The 4831-nt window shown below is 43.7% G+C and overlaps 1 long non-coding RNA gene across 1 annotated transcript; it reads left to right on the top strand.

The window, feature by feature from the left end:
• Window positions 1–504: 504 nt before the first annotated feature.
• Window positions 505–4341, top strand: LOC118318966. Its single transcript, XR_004795868.1, has 3 exons — window positions 505–584; window positions 691–922; window positions 3989–4341. It is a non-coding gene; the product is annotated as an uncharacterized LOC118318966 (long non-coding RNA).
• The last annotated feature ends 490 nt before the right edge of the window (window positions 4342–4831 follow it).

Below are 4831 nucleotides of genomic sequence, written 5' to 3'. Positions count from 1 at the left end.
TAAACATTGGAAGCAAGCAGTTCAAAGGCCCAGCGGAGGCCAAATGGATCGACATTGATCAGCGAATGATTTTGGTGCTACGGTAGATGATTTCCAGTCGGATTGGCAACACAGAGCAAAGCAGTCGGCATTTGGATGAAATGTTAAAGATTTGAATCTGCACCTTCCATAAAGGACGAGGTTGTTCAAGCTCTGAAGTGGATTTAATATGCTTTTACAATTGTGAGGGTGAGCTGCCAAGTAGAGTTAGCATAATTCCAGCCACAGTTTATCCCAGTTTTAATTATTTTTCACCCCGAGCTCCATCAAATGTTTCTTGGTCTTTGTAAAACTTCACAAAAACTGTAAATTGTTGGTCCTTAGTGTCAGCAGTTAATTAGTGGTTAACACACACACACACACACACACACACACAGACACACAATCTGCCCAGAGACAGATGAGTGCACATCAAAGGAGTAGTCCAACAAGATGGCTACTTTGGTAACCATGTGTGTATCCTCCAACTGCAACACCCAGTCAAATGTGGTGCTAGTCCGCCTGTCCTGTTGGTCAGCTACCGAACGAGTGAATCCACAGGAGCAGTTGAGTCACAACGTCAAAGTGCAGGTTAAGTGCGATAAAAGAAATGAGCATATGCCGGGGGGATGATAATGACTAAAAATGACTTTCCATCTCCCAAACACAAAGAGAGACAGGTACAGGGGCACAGCTGCTCTGGAAGATTAATGGTCCTGCCAGATGTAGGGACTCTGAAAAGGGTGACCATCCCATGTTGCTCCTCATAACGGAGGAAAAGGACAAAGCAGCCGTCATAGGGCCATGGGACAGACACAGCAGGGGTGTCGATTCGTCACTGCATGCAGAGTATAAGATTACATGACAGCAATGTGCAGAAACTGCCAGAGACGACAAGCTGAAGGTATGTAGACGTTCTAATAATGCTGTGGGGTTTTTTGCTAGCAATGATACCTTAAAGGCTATGCTCAAATCTCTACAATACACACAATAATCCGCAGGTAATGAATCACCTTGCACTGAAGACACCTTACCTGTAATGCAAAACATATTCAAAAAAGATTGACTTCAATTCCACACCTCATTTCACTAAAGCTGTGTGACAGTCTGAATGTGAGGCAACTACCAAAAAGCCTAGCATTGTCACAGCTGGCTTTAACACAAGCAGATTTATTAGAGGCAAAGATATGAAGCACATTTGGGAAAAGGGAGATGAATTAGAATATAGCCCTTCAGCAAAGCACAGTGATGCCTCTTTCAAGTCACCTCTGACTCACCTCCAGGTCACCTGAGCGAATGACATGCCATCACAGCCCAGTGTCAATACTGCAATTTGTTTTTTTTCCATTTCCTCCCTTATCAAGGTTAAACGGGACAAATCAATCATCTTAGCCTGTGCGAAGAGGGGGAAAAAAGTAGCCTTCTTGTCAGAAAATAAGGATTATAAATAATACGTTGGCAGAAAACAATCACTTGTGATACAAATTTCTCAAAAAAGCCAATTAAATCTGTAGAGGGAGGGGAAAAAGAAGGGAAACCTGAAACAAATGCCTTCTGAAAGCCCTTCTGCCAAATCTCCGATGTGGGGACACCGGTGCCTTGTTCTGAGTACAGAGAGAGTTTCAATTACATGCAGTTTGCCCTTGGTTGGGCTATTTCAATATTTTATGTTGATACATTACCACTGCAACACGCCTTCATTCATTTTCATTCAGGGGAAGGAGCTTTGAGCAAAAATAGACTCTATCAGGCCGTGCTCGGCATTATATTATTGTGTCTGTCTCGATAGAAAATAGATCATAGAGAAGACAGACTGCCTAATACATAAATGAGAAAGGCACAATTACTTTTCACATGGATTCCCGTGGAGCCAAGAGTGGCATTGAGATTGCTCTCGCGCAGTATCAGTGACATGTCTGGTGAATGTAAGCATGTAATTGGTTCAAAGCAACGAACGCGGCGATACACCGAGGATAGATTTAGCATTATGCAGGGTTACTGACACAATGTGTGCCGCATAAACCAAATAATAGAAAAAGGCATTTACTGTCCACCAGGGACAACTTTGAACGGGCATGGCATCGTGTGATACCAAGGTGTGCCAAGGAGGTCAACACAAACCTGTGTGACATACGACTCGCCCAGACAATGTGACATTTTCATGCACAGGCCGCTTGACAGGCAATGACAGATATGTGAGTGGAGGCCTCTTGTGACCTTTACAGCGCACTCAAAGACTCGCTGCAAGAATCTCAGCTGTAACGCCGGCCTTGAATTGTCTGTGAGTAAAGGCCAGAGTGAGGGTTAATATGTCCCATATCTTTGCATGCAGGTTATATTGTCCAGACCCTCTGTTTCCCACCCAAGGTTTCATTAAGCTCCTTAGTGGGGAAGGCAGCGAGATTGATTGGCTGCCGGTATTTATTGGGCACTGATGGCCCAGGTGCTGGGGAACACAGGCATCAAGCTTTGTTTTTATATCTGGTTTATAGCACAGCTGTTTCTGCAGAGCTAACGCCGCACACATAATCACTGCGAAGACACTCAAATCATCATCAAAAGCCCCTGAAATGCAAATAAAAAGAGAAAGAGGCAGAAAAAATGAGAACAAGTGTGAAGCTGTTCCCATATCGCTAAAGGCATGGGGGTAAAGGTCAACAAGACGTCTCAGAGGAAAGTTGGGTGCGCAGTCCAAAAGTCAGAGCAAATCTGATGGAAACCCCCGGCGAATCCCAAAAGTTTGTGGCCCTTAACAGCAATCGGCTCGTTAAAAATATTACACGCCACCCTAACGCCAACATCACGCTTAGGAGCCGTGCATCTTCTAAAAATATTATTGGAGCACGCCGCAGGTTCACTGGAGTGCCACTCTAATCATTGTAATGCATCTCTGTTCTTTTAATTAAGGGATAATGTCCAATTTCATGACGTTTATGAGGTTATAACATCCATTAGCCTGCAACAGATGCTGTGGCTGAATGGCTAACTAGCCTCGAGCTGAGCCACACGGGTCCTCCTCCGGGCCAGCAAGCAACACTGTCCAGCACTTAACATTAAAGGACATTCACTGTTTCACTCTCTCATTTTCAGATACTAATTTTACATACTTTTGTCTCCTATTCTTTGTGTATCCATTCCCTCTCGCTGCCTCCCAGCAGAAATTGAAAGGAGATTTAAAGAGTATAGCTATTGAACTTTAAACAGCTTATAGCCATGGAACATAAAACTGGCATTTAAAATTTGTGATTGCAATTAAATGCAAGTTATTCGCAATGAGAATGTCAAAAGCAGTTCTAATCATTTTTATTGTGTCACTTAATTATTGCATTGCACTTTTTCCTCACCCAAGCCAAATGCTTTCCGGGAGCATAATTTCAACCTTTAGCTCATCTTCTCACGCTTATGCCAACAGCAAGATGAGCAGTCTGCTCGGCAGCCCCTCAATTCCAACAAAATGAGTCTGTCTGAACCTCTCCAACACTCTATATTTTTTGGGCCGACAGCCAACCCTCCTCTCAGCGTTGACCTCAATTTCCTTATAAATACCTTTTTTACCCATCCCAGTGAGGGGTGAAGGACACAGTCAACTTAACGCATCAATTGAGATATTATTAGTCTACCTTGGCACCAAACTATAAAATATTTGTATCCGTAGTGAGAATTAACAATGGTCAAAAGTTAAATTTGCAGCTGATGCAGATGCACTGGCAGCAGAAAAGCAGCCACCTCTTGGGGTATACACTGTATTCCATGACACGTTGTGTTGATTTAGTCAAACCTGGAGGTTCTGTGGTAATTTAACAGGTCAACTCAGACAGCATTTGGGGAGAATTCAACACCAACTTTATTGAAAATCATTGTTACTTGTCATGCCTGGTAATTTTTTTTTTATTTTATGAACCCATCCCCTCGATTGATGGTTGGGGGCAAATCACCATGACTCCCCTGGGACTCCTCTGCCAACCTCCAGTGATGGAGACGGACTAGAATTGGCGATGATGGCGCCAGGTCTCGGGCCCAAGGTTGGAGGACGAGGGAGTGAGATAGACGGCCGTCCCCAGGGCAGGGTGAGGGTCTGCTGGGCAGCTGTCCGGTAATTAGTCCCCTCCCTAGTGCTTGCCCTCTGGCATCTGTCGGAGCAGCGGCTAACAGTGCACGTGGCCCTCCTCCAGCTCTCAGGACGCAGTTCAGTTAAAACCATTAGGCTTCATTTAATCACATTCACCTGCAGTTAAACACACACCTGGTCAAGTTGTGTGACAGATGTGATGATGTATGTTGATATAAACACAAATAGATATAATAAATGCAAATGTGCTTGTACAACTGCTTTTTCTTTGGTCCTTCCAACAGCATGACCATACAATATATCTAAATATAGGCCACATTGGATTAAGGTCTTCCACTCGCAAACCATCTCATTATGAAAAGCTCCCGTGGGAGTTAAACAGTGTTTGTGCAATGCTCTTCATAGCGAGCTGCAAAGCAACTCCTGAGTTTGAACCAAGCATTTTGCACCACAACATTAAACAACAAAATTAACGCTTTTCCATGGAGTTCAATTCCTTCGAAAAGGGGTCTAAAAAGTCCTCTGAATGAAAAGGATGCTATGCACCATCAATACCTCAAGGTGGATATGCTGTAAAACATGCTATAAGACGATAAAACCACTTTACTTTTACTGCACTTTGTTTGGCCCTGCCTCTGGCTTTCATAGAGCGGTAAGTGTTTGCCACACTTCGCTGAGTATTAACCCTGTCATTGTACAAACACAACTGTACCCTGAAGATATAACTCCTGAAATCCTTCACTG

This window comes from Scophthalmus maximus, chromosome 12 (genome assembly GCF_022379125.1).
Source record: "Scophthalmus maximus strain ysfricsl-2021 chromosome 12, ASM2237912v1, whole genome shotgun sequence".
Lineage (NCBI taxonomy): Eukaryota > Metazoa > Chordata > Actinopteri > Pleuronectiformes > Scophthalmidae > Scophthalmus > Scophthalmus maximus.
This window is presented reverse-complemented; position numbering and strand designations above follow the sequence as displayed.